This window comes from Pezoporus occidentalis, unplaced genomic scaffold, assembly GCF_034315485.1.
Source record: "Pezoporus occidentalis ecotype Australia unplaced genomic scaffold, CSIRO_AGI_Poc_V1 ctg211, whole genome shotgun sequence".
NCBI classification, from domain to species: domain Eukaryota; kingdom Metazoa; phylum Chordata; class Aves; order Psittaciformes; family Psittacidae; genus Pezoporus; species Pezoporus occidentalis.
In genome coordinates, this window is record NW_026913976.1 from 157486 (window position 1) to 172856 (window position 15371).

Below are 15371 nucleotides of genomic sequence, written 5' to 3' on the forward strand. Positions count from 1 at the left end.
CTAGAGAACCAAACCCAGCTCTCTTCACTTCCCAGGTTTCTGCCCTAAAGCACTGGCGTCACTAAGTGAGGTAACAGCTCTACCTTAAAAGTACCAAGATAAGTTACAGTGACATTATTGGAGGAAGCCACGTTTTGCATATAAATGCTATATTCTAGGCCAGCATCTGCACATTTGAGGTTTATTTCTCAAATATCACCACAAACTTTACTAACGACACTAAGCTCAACACACTGATTTGCAGGGCTCTGCTAACCCTGTCCTTCTGTTAGTTAAAAATAAAAAGCAACATTATTTGTGTTTGAAAGCTGACAACACAATTCTGACAGGGTTCTTTACACCCTTTTCCTCTTCACTCTAATGATTTAAAGAACAGCAGAAGGTCCTGATGCACAGTCTTTAGACACACAACCTTGTTCAGACTCGCTGACACTGCAGTCAGTGAACGCATCCTTGCATTTGGCAGGGCCTTAGGACTGTGGCTCTGCATAAGAGTACAACCTGCTGGCTAATCTCTTTGACAGAGTGGACCTTAGAGAGCCAAAATGGCATTGCCACAGGGCTCAGGGTGAAAGACTTACTGCCTGCACCAGGCACAGAAGTTAATGAAAAATGACCGGTTTCCAAAACACCATCTGGCTTTCACAGACTTATGTACAGACACCACAGCCCAAAACCTCTGTGAACTCGACAACAGTGGGTTTTCATAGGGGCAACATGCTGTGGTGTGGTTTGGACTTTGCCCAGCAAGCCTCCAACACGCTGCATGGACCCAAGGTGCAGCCACCATCCTCACATCTTAGGGGAGCTCAAAGATGGGTTTTGGCCACAGGGCAGCAGCCACCACAGAGCAGCAGAGTACAAAGCAAGGGTAAAGTTTGGCTCTCACCTCTGTGCTGGCATATTGCCCATGAGGAGGGCAAAGAAGCTTGAGCACGTCCCACACGCTCCCTGAAGCACAGTTCCCTCCATCAATCCCACCAGAGCCAAAATAAATTGGCACTGTGTCATGCTCAAGAGCTCCTACAACACACAAGAGCAGCCCCGAGAGCCCTCTCAGGCACCCTGTCTGCACTGTGCCAGGTGCTCTGCTAGCAACCCCATCAGGCACAGCTGAGCCTCTCATCCCATTTGGCCTTTTGCAGGGAAGAAGAGAGGCCATTTTAACACAAGGAGCATGCAACATCCTCAGGGCAGGGATCTATTGCTCCCTGTTTATGTAGAAAACATTGAACTGCCTGTGGCACCTTTGGGACTGCGTAAGCATTGAGTGTTTTTCCTCCTTGGAACAAGTATCTCTCTGAGCCCTTCAGCTGATGTGCTCCCACTGCATCCATGCTCCTCCTGTCTCAGCTTCCCACAGATGCTCATCCAGCTGTGTTGCTGGAGCACATGCTCCTGTGGAGAGTATTTAAAAAACCTCTTATGTGCAAATATGCATATGAAGCAAATTTTGAAAGCTTCCCATCCTGCAAGCATTCCCTCCAGAAAACCGGCTCCAAGCGCTATGTTCAGCCAACAAAGCACAAGGAACAATGTCGTATGATTCGGGGCCAAGAGGAACTACACCAAATACCAGGAAATAAAAAAAAGGTGCTTGTGATACCTTCTGTTGAACAATTACCCAAAGCACATTTAGAAAACTGGAAGATATTCACCCCTGTTCCACCTAAAGACCTGCAATTCATTTAGTCATTATTCACCTTAAATTGTTCTTGTGGCCTAGGAACTGGAATATGTAACAACCTCTTAAACCGAGACTGACCACAGGAACACCAAAATACACAGCAGCAGGTTTTTCCCTCAGGATGTTTTCAGTCTAACCAGAAACAGGAAGTCTCCGAAGATTTTGCAAGAGAGCTTTTTCCTTGCGGGATATCCCATCCTAACTGGAGACTTTGCACTGCAAAGTTTTTAGCTGGGGAGCAACAGTTTAAACCAAGAGAGTTGCAAGCCTTGGTCCGCAACATGCCACCAGCACCCAGACACCTCTGCAAATTCAAGAAGTCCAAGGCATCGTGCCTCATACCTCTGAGGCACTCAGCATTAGGCATTAAAACAAACAAGCCACCTTTACTTACTGCCAAATAAACTTCTGTTAACCTGGAGTTGCATTGGCTACTGCTGTTGTAACCTCTTGCAGGCTGAGCGACTAAACTGAGCCCAGCTGAACCCGAGGTATCTGAAAACCCACCCGCAGGCCAACCTGCCCTCAGACAACTGATGTGGTCCCCAAAGGGCTCTTCCCTGTCACTGATCCTCCAGTTCACAAGGCTCACAAGGGGGAGTTTTGGGAAACAGCCTGCCTTTGCCTGGGAAATGGGGCTAAACCCTGTGCAAAGCCTACCTGTGCAAAGCAGAGGAAATTGTTTAAACTCACAAAGGGCCTGCATTGGCTGAGGACACAGCCCAAACACCTCCCCATCCAACCATGTCTCCACCTGAAGAGTGTCTTTTCTACCTGCTCCTTGCTCGGCAGGAGGCTCCAGCTGGGAGCATCCCAAAGGGCCAACTCTGCCAGACCTGGTCAGGTGGAAGGAGCTATACCAGCATCCTGAAAACACTGCAGGGGCCACCAGTTTGGTACTGAAGGTTTAGAGCGATCTGTGCTGTTAGTTTTGAGGACAGAGCTGGATTTCAAGGAGTGAGGAGACCAGGCACCTGTCCTTCAATGGAGCAAAACTCCAAGCTGGGATCTCACACACACAGGACTTGAAAGACCTCTGCAAACACCAGGCAATGGCCTTCACTTTGCAGTCTTTAAGAACATCTCACTCTGTGCTTCTGTATCATGCCAGGACAAGGTACAGAAAAGCTGTATTTTCCAGACTGTAGGGTTACAGAGCACCCATAAGACATGCCAGTCTGTGACACATGAATTCACCTGTAACACTTCTTTGCACCAAGCAGAGAAATGTGTGGATTCAACTGCTTGCTCTGGAATATCTCTCAAAGAAAGATCCTGTAGGTGTTTGTGTGTGTATGAGATAGGAAGAAAACAGAACTTGCTTTCAAATCTGTACAGGACCCTTGTGCATGCTTTCGATGAACCTGCCTCATTTTCCCCTATGGGAACTACATCAGCAGGCAGAACTGCACTGTATCTGACTTCAACCCTCACAGCAAACACCACCTGGGACCTTGTCTGCATTGCACATACAGGATGAGTCCCTCTAATTGTATCTGAAGGGGCGGGTTAAGAAAAGTACATGGAACAAAACTCCATTTATTTCTTGTCAGAGAATATCATGCATCCCACAGGGAGCTCACAGCTCTCCCTAATTGTCCTATTTACTTCAGAAGATCCCAGGATGACTCCTATTAGCATGGGCAGTTATTTCACCTTCGTTTCTTTAGGTCACTTAAATAAACAGAGCAACTCTTCACTGCAAACCCAGTGTTTCTGCTGAAACCGTTCCCTGAGCCATAAACCTCAATATCTAGCCCACTGAATAAAAGTGTCTGCATGTATGTATATATCCATAAATACGCAAGAACCTTCCTCTAAAAGTATGCACACTGAGACAGTCAGTTTCAAAAGAAAACTAAGACAAAATCCAACTTACAAAACACCCACACTCTTCTGATATTTTCCACAGTAGTTTTCTAGTCCATGGGAAAAGAAACTTTAATGGCAGATTGCAAGTGAACATGTCAAAAGGACACCATGGTACCTATGTAGAAAGTAAGAGAACTGGGCACCAAGAAAACCAATCAATTTCAGACATGCCGGGAATTACATGCTGGTGCAGTGTGTGTGTGTGGATTCCTGTTATCCCACTCGCATAATGCTGCGGAGAGGTCAAGAGTTTCTTTAAAACAAACAAGGACAAAAAACCCTCTTTAATAGACCTGAACTGCCTATCGCACAATGCCAGCGACATAACACTTGGGGTATGAGAATTAGTTGGGAAAGCACCCAAAGATACAGCACTTGTATTAAATACCTTTTGCCAACCAGGGGTATTGGTTCAAGTCTATTATTATTTTTCAACGTATCAGTATCTTCAGAACACTTTAGAAAGTCTCATTCAGACACTGCTGCAAATTCAGCATCCCGCTTTCCCCACATTTTCTATTTACAGTTACCATGCAGAGGACCTGCCAAAGTTGCAATTCAAGCAGCGAGGCATGCATGCACAAATCCTACAGCATCCCACCACCGAGCAGAAAATTACTTCCCCTGACCCAAATCGCTCCTCGTTGTAGCAGGGTTAAAAACTTTACAGCTGCATAAGAAGACAACAAGATTTCTACTCACAGATTACCCACTCCCGCTTTTCTTTGCGGCAGCAGCAGGGCACAAACCAAAATGCCTTTGCATCTTCAAGAGCTGGGTCTTGCCTGCAAATTCCCGTCAGCTTTTGAGAAGAGCTGGAGCAACGGAGGATGAATCTGGCGCTTATTTTGAACAAATTTTCTCTCTCCCTCTCTCCACTGCGCTCCATCCCTCCTCAACTAGCTGGCAGTGAGGATGGGGTCACGTCCTGGACCAAGCTTTTAGGGAAGTTTCAGGCAACCGCGTACTGTGTGCATGCACTGGGCCCTCCATTAACGCCGACCGAGGAGGAAAAGCTGGAGGGAAACAACCGAGCCCTCCACATCTCACCTGCCTGAGCCAAAACAAGCCCCACGCTGGTGGGGACCAGCGTGTCTTCCCTACTCCCTTGTCAGTCTCCCGCGTCCCGGCGCAGACACACTTCCCCGCATCTCCACACCAACTTCCCAAACTCTTGACACAAAGATTGGTCACTGCCGCTGCCGGCTGCAGGAGGGGGGGAAAGCCCTGCGCCCCGCCGCTCGCCACAGCCATCCTCCCAGCCCCGGGCCCCCTTCGGTTCACTCACCGCGGTCTCCAACGGAGCAGGCTGGGGAAAACACAAAGATGCCCCAAACGAAGGGAAGCAACAAAGAGGCTTAACTCCAGGAGCTGGGAACTTCCAGGCCGGATCTGCGGGGAATTCAGCACACACACACACACAGAGAAAAAAATAATAAAAGAGAGGAAAAGAGAGGGGGAAAGCCTGGTTTTGGGGTAGAGGAAAGGGGGGGGGACGTTGGTTTGGGGTGGTGGTTGTGTTTGCTCTGCGGGTTGCCGCTGGGGATGGGGGGCCGCCCTGAGCTCAGGCGCGGCGGGAGGAGGAGGAGGGAAGAGGCGCCGGGATGCTGGAAGCCAGACCCTCCATACGGGAGATGGCTTTTGGATGACTGAGCTCCCAAACAATTCCCCGCTCCGGCTACTCCTGCCCCAGAGCCTCCCTCCTCCCCTCCCCCTGAGGAGGAGGGAAGAAGAGGAGGAGCCAGAGGCGGGAGAAAGCGCAAAATAAACCCCCTTCCTCAAAAGCCTGGCAGCGGCAGACCCGTATTCTCTCTTTGCCCCCTCCGCACCCCCGAACGCTGGCCGGCATCATCTGGCGGGTGCGTGCCCCCGGAGGAGGCGGCTGGGGCGTCTCTCCACCGCCCGCCATGCTCCCCGGCAGGCGGAAGCGGGAAAGTTGGGACGGAAAGTTTGGCCTGGGCGCAGGGAGGCGGCCCCGCCGCTGTGGGGAACAGGGGCCTGGGGACGTGCCCCCTCCCCGGGCCCGGAGAGTGGCAGCCTCCAGCCCTTATGGCTGAAGTGGTCACCCCAGCCAGGAGCAGCGGCTCACGGAGCCCCCCGAATGTCCCTGTACCGGCGGCCATCCTGCCTCATCCTGGCTGTGAAACTGGACAGTGGTGGGGCCTCGGGCAGCCGTTAGTTGTAATGAAATGGGCTGCTGATAAACATCACCTTATGGCAGACCTCCCGGGAGACCTTCCCTTCTTCCCGAGAAGGACCAGCCCCAGGAAGTTGTGTAGAAGTTGCTCCCGCCACCTGTGGAGCTTCCCAGGGAGAGCCTTTTTTCTGTACGCCTGTCCCTGCAGCGCCAGGCACCTGCTGGAAGGATGCCGGAGCAAGCATAAAGAGTCATAGAACAATCTGGGCTGGAAGGGACTTCCAAAGTCATCTACTCCAAGCCCCTACAATGAGCAGGGACATCTCCAACTAGATCAGGTTGCCCAGAGCCACATCCAGCCTGGCCTTGAATGTCTCCAGGGGTGGTGCACCCGCCACCTCTCTGGGCAGCCTGTGCCAGTATTTCACCACCTTCATTGTAAAGAATTTTTTCCTCACATCCAGTCTGAATCTCCCCTCCTTTAGTTTAAAACCATCAACCCTCATAGCATCAACAGGCCCAGCTAAAAAGTCTCTCCCCATCTTTCCTATAGGCCCCTTTAAAGAACTGAAAGGCCACAATAAGGGCTCTCTGCAGCCTTTTCCAGGCTGATCAACCCCAGCTCTCTCAGCTGTTCTCACAGGAGAGGTGCTCCATCCCTCTGATCATTTCTGTGGCCCTTCTCTGGACTCCAACAGGTCCATGTCTTTCCTGCGCTGAGAACACCAGAACTGCACACAATACTCCAAGTGAGGTCTCACAAGAGTAGAGGGGCAGGATCACCTCCTTTGACCTGCTGGTCACGCTCCTTTTGATGCAGCCCAGGATGCAATTGGCCTTCGGGGCTGCAAGTGCACACTGCCAGCTCATATCCAATCTCTCATCCACCAGTGCCCCCAAGTCCTTCTCCTCGTATGTGGGCTGCTGGGTGGGATTAGGCAAGTCCTGTCATCACGTGCCTCAGCTTCCCCAGTTGTGTGGCTGAAGTTCAACCATCTGGATCAGGACATCAAGACACCTGAAGCAAAAGTGAAGACAGGGAAGGAGAGAAGGAGGAGGAGAAATGACCATGCAAAAGCAGAACTTTGCATGCATCCAAGTTAAATAGGATGCGTCCAAATAATTCTTTCAAATTGCAGTTCCCCCCCAGCACAGGGGCTAATTTTTTGCTAAATGGAGACAGTCCCTTTCCATGGAGGTCAAACAGTCTATGTGTGACTTTAGCTAGTTGCAAAGAAGGTGACTGACTCCTTTTCCTAAACCATGAGGTGTGCAGCTTCTCTGGGGGTGACATGGAGAAAACCGAGACAAGAAGGCAAAGATCTTTTCCTCCATCCATCCATCCTGGCAGGTTCTTGCTTTCTGGGAAAGCATCTCAGGTGCAAACTTTTACTAAAAGAAATGACACCACCCTCTGGGATTAAACCAAACCAGCTCCTGCTCACTGCTTCCTCCCACATCAAAGGATAAATATATGCCACAAAACATGGATTTACCCAGGGGTGCAGGATATACTCCATCATTCAAAGCCTTTCAATAAAGGGCTTTGTTTCTTTGGAACAAACCTGCTGTCACTGAAAGATTGGGATAGGTTTCTCAGATCTATGCCATGCAGAGTATAGCTTGTAAATATGATCTGTAGTTTCTAAATCGGAAGTCCTTCAGTCAGAGAAGGTGAAGGAGTTAAAGTTTATTCTCATGTCATCATTAGTTTCCAGGGTTATTGCTGCTTAGTGGCAATGTAGGAGGGGCCTGTGTTCCTGGATTACCCATTTCTCACACGTAAGGATGATTTGAAGGATTGGTTTTTTTTATATTTGGAGTTGGGTTTCTTATTTCCTTGGTTTATGACAAGGATACTGAAAATGTCAAAACTGGTTTTTCCACAGAGTTTCTTCTGTTTCAGGGGAATAGGTATTGATGGCTCTTCAACTTGCATTTGAATGGGTAGGCTTATCAGGTTGAACACAAACTTCCTTCCTCTGCAATGTTAACTTTGATGTCTAATTATCTTTTAAATAACTGCTTCCCAGATTACAAGCTTTCCCTTAGCTGCTCTGTAATGCAGTCCTCAGGTGCTAAATCCATATGTAGACACCTCACTAAGCGGCCTAATTTTTAGAAGTGCTAAGACCTCTAGCACCTGCCTTGTCTGAAACACAGTGGTTTCCTAATTTAGAACAGTCGTAAACTGTCCTAAATTAAAGCAGGAATTGAATTAGCCCTGGCTAGTTTGGGGCTTACAGAGGTGGGAGGAAAGTGGTGAGGGAGCAGAATTGGAGCTACCTTGTACAAAGAAGTGCCCTGGGGCTTGTTTAACACTAGGGGAGAAAAAAATAAGACTGCAGCCCTGCAGGATTACATTCCCTGTTTATCCCTGGGGGTAGGGGAAACACAGGGTGCTTCTCTTCCCACCTGCCCCCATTGTTAATGCTGGAAGAAATGCCGTGAGACAAAGCAGGATGTTTGATACAGCCATGTCCCCTTGGCATCCCCAGACAAGCCAGTGGCTGTTCTGCCAAAGGGCAGTTGCCTTAATACTGTACTGGGGATGGTGGCTCTAGGCTGGCTCTCATTTATTTCAAACTACCCACCAGAACTGACTTCCAGGTGCCACTGGCCTGGCTGAAGCTAGGAGTAGTGTGAAAGCCAAATCCCCTGTTCTTTAGCCCCACTCCCTCAGCCGTAAGGAAGAGTTTACCATGGACATTGCCCAGGTGCAGCCTGTGGCTGTGGGGAGGACGTGTTCCCCTCAGGACGTGCCAGAGCCCCCTGATCCTCAGCTGCCAGCTTGCCCGGATCCGTCCCATCCATTTCTGATCCCAGGCGAAATTCCCACTGCTGCCGCCATCAAATGCAAAGGCTCCTCGTTGGAGCCACAAAACCTCCAGCTGTTTGATATTGTGCGGAGCAAGGCAGGGGGCATGGAGGGACTCCGCATGAAAGGGCGAGCTCAAAGGAAACCGGACCCTGGCATGTCGGCATGATACTCAGTGGGTAACAGGCTCAGTTAAATTTGCTCATTCAGCCAGCTAAGAGGGAGAGTTTTCTCATCTGTCCTGCTATGTTTAATTCATCCACACATGCCTCCCAATTACTGCAGGAGTAATAAACAGAAAGGCATGTTGGGGGCAGGGGGAGGAGCTGTTTAAGCCCCAGCCACCAAACCTAAGCACCCCAAAAAAGTGTGAGCAGCACACTGCTGGTATGTGTCATCCCGTGGGGAGCCCATCAGCACCCTTGTTCCAAGTCCTTCTGAATTTTAGCTCAGCTTCAGGCCTGTTTTCTGTTGTTTTGTTTATTTTTCCTCCAGAAATGTACACTGCAGGTGGTGTGCATGCAGAGTTATGCTACCAAGAGTCCATGCCTGCTGCCGAGTGAGGCAAAACTCCCAAAAAAATCCGTATGGCATCCCTGCCTCCGTGGAAGCTCCTGTGCTCACCCACAGGTTTTTCTAGCTCTGACTCTTTGCAAAACTGGAAAATTGATGGATGCAATTGAGCTATGGAGCCAAAGACAAGATGGAGAAAACGCTCATTCACAGAGGGAGCTCAAAGCTGTCTGACCATATCGTGAAAGATTGATGGTGGGTGAAAGCAAGGATGAGGAGCTGATGACTGTCTCAGCCCCAGAAGCGGGCTGGATTGAGGGCAGCAGCCATGGGCCAAAGGGACAAGAAATTCATCCTGTGTGTAGTGGGGAGGAGAGGAGAAAGACTCACACTGGGGAGCGACATCAGTGGGAAGCCCCTGGTTCAAAGGAGTTTCAACATGAGTTTTACTTTGTTTACCCTCTTGTAAAGCTATTTGTTACTTCGATAATCCATAGGAAATGGGATCATTTCTCTCTCGGCATGTCAAATTAAATAAACAAATAAAACCTTGTTTGGCTGTTGAGAAGCTTAGAAAGGAAAGTGTATTTGTACAGGGATTCAGGAACTAAGCATCTTTCAGGAGCAGAAGATTAGGAAAGAAATCAGAGAAACAAAGGGGGAAGTGATTCAGTCATCAAAACTCAAGAGAGCCAAAAAAAAAGAGTGGAGGGTGGGATGGGAGGACAAGAGATGGGCCTGACTATATTAGGAAAGCTGTGCTGGTGTAAACTAAAGCAGCCGATGCCAGTTTAGTTTTACCACTAGGGTCTAAGTCAGGGACATAAACTGGGTTGTGACAAGCTCACCGTCACGTCAGAAATACCATTTGTGCACTGAGGTTTATTTTATTTCAGGATATATACATTACCCTTCACACACAAACACAAATGCGCATGAGGGTAATGTATGTATTCTGAAATTAAATAGATCTTGGCGAACCAGTGCTAGCTCTGCCTTCTGTGGGAGAGGGGTTGGCAACAGGATTACTGGTACAGTAAAAACAATATAAAAGAAATGTATCCCCACAAAGGTATCATTCTCCTTCTGCGCAGTGATAGGTATATTCGTATAAAATGTTTTACATATGGATACAGATGTGCCTATGCTCTGTAGTATGTATCTACAGGAGATGTTGTAAAGAACTACCATTCTGTTTGTAGTTGGTTCATTGACAGGAAATATTTGGACAGTCAGTAGGCTCCCAGGTGTATGAGATGACCCAGTTGAGGTCCATTTGCTTCCTTGTCTTAAAATGTTCAGGGATTGGCAGTCAGAGAGATCCTCTTGTGTATGGGGAGTGTTTTACAGTGTCACTCAATGTTTTGGGTGGAGGACAGGGTCTTTAAGAAAATGTTTTGTTAACTGGAAATTATCAAATGCAATGAGTAAAACCATTTGCTTGATTAAGGAGCTCAGGGAAATGCCCTAAATAAATAACTTCTCCCCCCCCCTTCCTGCAGGATCCTGCTTTCCTTTCTTAGAACTTAGACAACAACTCTTCTACAGTATAAAACTTCTCATGCAGTGAAAGCCAAGGCAACCACATTTGCGATCATGACCACACACCTCACTGCCAGTGCTGGATGATGGAAGTCCTAAGACTGAATATAAGAGCAGCATGAACCTGTTGTGTGCAAGAAGAGGTAGTACATGCCCTCCATGGCTCATCACCAAACTCCATCTCAGGGTTAATGGTGAGAAATGCTCCCTTGATGGACAGGACATAAAAACAAGAGCGTGCTTATCATCTTTTCCTATGACAGTGTTGCTGTGTGCTGTTAAATAGGTCTTGTATTTTACCCCACTGAAGGTGACATTTCAGCAGCAGGCAGGTCTTCGATTGAGAAGTTATTTGGAAACTTAGGGCGTGTGTGCAGTGGATAGACAGGATAGGTTGTTATGAAGTAGTTCACCCTTCCAAGTGCAGATGGGAACTTAGGTGCTGAAAATAAGGTGTTCTGGGTAAAACGCAATAGATAGAATGGATAATTTCAAATGAACAGTTTGAATGTCAAGTTGGAGGAGATATATATGTGCATATGTGCAATATAGATGTGTTAGCGTAGGCATTCACATTATGTGTATACTCTTGTCTGCAACATCACCAGTTCCTAGAAAACCATGGCTTCTTTTGGTGTGTGTGTGCACACCTTCGGCTAGGAATCATGGTAGGGAGTACGAGATGTTTGTGCAGTATCAGGTCGGGTGACTTTTACCAATCCTTTTCCCCTGATACCCATTTGAAGCTTGCAGATTTGTTGGGAAAAAAAGCATTTTTTTCTTCTCATGTTAGATGAATCCCTTATTTTCTCTGTGGAGACTATACATGGAAACCTGGTGCTACAGTTGTCAATGGGTGTCTTATTCCCATCAGTACAGAATTGACTCGGTTTAGGATTTCACACTTTTTGCTGATTCCCTTAATCTGAAGTAAGTTATTGAGGGTTTACAGACATAAGCAGTCAAGGTATGGAGACATCTTGAAGGTGTTCCAGGTTAATGCTGAAGTCTGAAAAGATCCCTTTAGCTGGGGTACAGTCCCTGAGTAATTACACTTCTGTGAAATAACTACCTGTCATATCTATCAACAAGGGAGCTTACATTTTAAGGCACTCAGATCTCCCTTTACATCACGTTCACTCTTTGTTGCAGTCCATTTATTCATCTATTATTTACCTGTAATCTCTCCTCCTTCACCACTTTCCCACACACCTGTTGCCTTTCCTTCTTTGTTTTTCATTGTTTGTGGCTAGTTCTTCCCTGTCCCCATAAACAGCCCTCAAACAGGTCCCTAGTTTCAGCAAGTGAAAAGCTTGGGGATCCCCAGTCTCCCGGGCCCCCGCTGGCCCTGCATCTGTCCCCGTGCCCCCCCACTCAACCCACCGCCCACATCCTGAGCATGAAAGCCGTCCGGATTAATCCAGCACAGAGCACATTGTGTGTGAGTCATGACAGGCTCACTAAGGCGTGCAGTGCTGATAAAAGGCAGCTCTGATGGGCTCTGTCAGGGATCCCGGAGAAACAGCGTGGAAAAAATCCGCTAACCCACATCCCAGCCTGGCGGCTGGGGCCTGGAGACAGCCGGGCATCGAGGGGAGTGCAGGGAAGCCCCCACAGTGCTGACAGGTCCTGCTCTGGGCTCAGCCCGTGGGGAAGCCCCTGGTCCAGGGCATGAGGATGGTGCTTCCTGGGGACCTGGAGTCAGATGGGGCTAACTCAGGGCTTGCATGAGCACTCAGGTCCTGAGGATGCACCCTGGATAACTCCTTCCTCCCCAGAGGGACCACCTGGCCAGAGAATATTCCTGACCTCCCAAGAATGTCAGAGGTGTCACCCTCCCTGAACCTACCTTCTCCACCTATGCCCCAGCAGCTAGCCCATCTGTGAGACTGCAGGAGACACTGCCTCAAGACGGGGCTGCTCCTTGCTGCACTTTTGTCTAATTCAGAGATGCACCTCTCAAAACATCACTATTTTCCCAACCTGCAGTTTCCCTTTCTTTGTTCTTTACTCCTAGTATGATCCTACTGTATAATCCTCAGCAGTATCTCCAGCTCTCCGTTGTTAAGCCTTGCAGGCACTGACTTCTGAACCATTTTATGTCTCTCTCCTTTGGGTCAATCTGGCTGTGCATTGCCTATCTGCAGTGTCCTTTTAATACTCTCCTCTCTATTGTTGCATGGTGTCTCCACTGAATACTGTCATCTTGCCACAGACTGGAGACTGTGTAAAAGGCAAAAAAGAGAAAGAGTTGCTCTTGCAGCTCTGTGGCTTTGTGCTTATATGCCCTGATCTGTCTTCTCATCAGGCTGTGCACACATACACTTCTATTGCATTTTAAAGAGCAGGGTAGCATAGCACCTTCCAGTCATTTCTTTGTAACTTTAGGAACCAGGTTTCCTTTTAGAAAACAGAATTGCAGCTGATAAGGAGGCCATGGTGCTCAGGAATTTTCAGTTTCTGAGGACAAGGGTTAGATGAACTTTAAAAGGTTCTACAGCTTAGCGTTTCTGATCCCTTTTTAAACTAAAGAACAAACTAACCTTTCAGGGGAGAAAAAAGAAATCCACAGATACTTTCTTGGCATGATACCACGCAGCAGCCTGCGGTTATAGCCAAATAAAAATCAGGCTAAGCTTTGAAATTCTGCATTTTTTTCATTTCTGCCAGCTGCTTTTATTTGTCACCATTTCATTTGATGGCATGTGTTAGATATTGCATGAGGCATGAGTGCATGGGTGGGAATTTGGAGAAGGATGCTGTAATCCACTTGCAGACCACCTTCTGAAGTCTTGCAAGCCATGAAAATACTCACAATCTAGTCTGCCCTGCTGCATGCCAGACCATGCTAAACTCAAAACCCGTTTAATCCCCTTTCCTGACTGATGTAAGCCATACCTAGAAGCCTCTTGTGGAAAGCAGAACACAGGCTTAGGGAATGGATGTTGGCTGCAATCTTTTCCCTACAAATTGAATTTTACTCTGATACAGTTCATCCCATTACTTCTGAGTCTAATATTTTCAGACAACCTCTGCAACCTCTGCTTGGCATTTACAGGTCTTTGATCCTCTCTGTTGGTCAGACAGATACAGTGGGTCTGGGCCCAATTCTCCCTTAGTTAGCCGGGCGTAAACGCCTCTGAATTCACACCATCTAGATGCAATGTAACATGAGAAGTGTGTGAGGCCCTTTATTCTCCCAGCCTCCCCTCGTAAATCAGCTCCTGCAGCAGCACCTGAAGTCATTTTCGCAAGACCAAAGCACGCATGGAGAACCTTTTGTCAGGAGTCCAGGGAGATCAAATGGTCTCAGGAGGTTTGCTGTTCCCTGCAGTGCTGCAGGCAGCTCGGCCGGGGTCGCTGAGCGTGAGGATCGTGCATCGCACAGCCTGGCGCCAGGAGGACGCACAGGAGGAGGATATTAAGCCACAGAGAAATCGTAGTCGCTTCTGCTTATTGCACTGACTGAGCAGTATGACCCCAGCTGAGGGATCAAGCGTAATCATATTTCTGTTTCATCTCAGCAGCACACAGAGCCAGTTTATCTGCCCAAGAGGTTTCAAGTTATACTGGCTTTCTGGTGGTGAAACTTTCCCGTGGGACTCAACTGCCGAGCAGCTTTTTTTTGGTGGGCCTTTCTTCAGTGTCTCTCGTGTGAGCTGGAACAAGAGTGAGATCCCCTCCCACCAGAGTGACTCCTTGCCTGTTTCTCTTGGTGGCAGAGACAAAGACACAAGATTCCTCACAACTTTTACAGTGTCTGTATGAAGGATGAGCCAAATATTGGTCCCAGCATGGTCCCGTGACTCTAAACGCATGATACTGAGCAGTACTGAAGTTGCTAGGTGGAATTGTGCTATGGTACATGCCACCCCATCCCTCACCTTCCTCTTCCTCCACCTCAGCGTGTCCTTGTCCACTCTCCTTGTGGGGGGTAGAGCCAGATTAGGGGTACCTATATGCCGGAAAGATAAACAAATGGCAGCCTGGAGGCCCCTAAGTCATCTTACGCTGCTGTTACTGGGGTGTGTGTTTCTTAGGGGGTACTTCACATTTTCCAGTCTGGTGCAAAATACTTCCTTCTGTAGCGCCTCTAAAGACTTTTGCCAACCAAAAGCCAGGCCCCAGACCCCTGCCTCCTGCTGGCAGCGTGCTGACTTCTGCTCAGGACAGCCTTCCCATGGGTCAGTGACTGGGCTCCCTGCAGGGGAAGCATGACACTGGTATAAAACACAGCACAGCTTGGCCAGTTTAGTTCCTGCTACCACCATTATAATCACTGCAAAAATAAATACATCTCTCTACTGATGAGGTACTCGTCAGATAAGTTTTTTAAATAATGCATTTGGGGAAAATCAGAACCTACCTTGCTTTGTGAAAGACAAGTCTGCCAGAGCTGTGATTTTCTAAGGACCCTGAAGGACCTGAATTTCCTTACTGAACCTCAGTGGGATTTGGGGGGTGGGGTATGTGTTTCTTCCCTCCCTCGAATATTCAGGCAAGTAGTCCTCAGACATCTCTCTCCTGCTTGTCAGTCTTTGGCCTCTTTGTTTATTTTTTGCACTTCTCCCAGCCCGGACAAGGCAAACAGGCTAGTCTATTGTTGGTGTGCATCTCTTTCACTGCAAGATTTGTTTATGTCTTAGCACAGTGATGCAATATTTGGGTTGAACGCTTCAAGGGAAAATGTTTATAGAGCTAAAAAAATATTTCCATTTGATTTGTTTATAGGAAGTTTTTGCTTGTGGTCTTGGGTTTTGAAAAGGCCTTCGCATGTTTTCTTTTCCGCCTCCCCCACTCCC

The 15371-nt window shown here is 48.1% G+C and overlaps 1 protein-coding gene and 1 long non-coding RNA gene across 3 annotated transcripts in view; one reads left to right on the forward strand and one right to left on the reverse strand.

The window, feature by feature from the left end:
* Nucleotides 1-5313, reverse strand: part of BOC (BOC cell adhesion associated, oncogene regulated) — a 55551-nt gene extending 50238 nt beyond the window's left edge. For both annotated transcript variants that reach the window (XM_062619507.1, XM_062619506.1), the window contains exon 1: nucleotides 4848-5313. The gene's annotated coding sequence lies outside the window, so the exon portion shown is untranslated. The remainder of the gene's footprint in view (nucleotides 1-4847) is intronic.
* Nucleotides 5314-6510: 1197 nt separating this feature from the next.
* Nucleotides 6511-14880, forward strand: LOC134164127 (uncharacterized). Its single transcript, XR_009965006.1, has 3 exons — nucleotides 6511-8689; nucleotides 10530-10712; nucleotides 14658-14880. It is a non-coding gene; the product is annotated as an uncharacterized LOC134164127 (long non-coding RNA).
* Nucleotides 14881-15371: the final 491 nt, after the last annotated feature.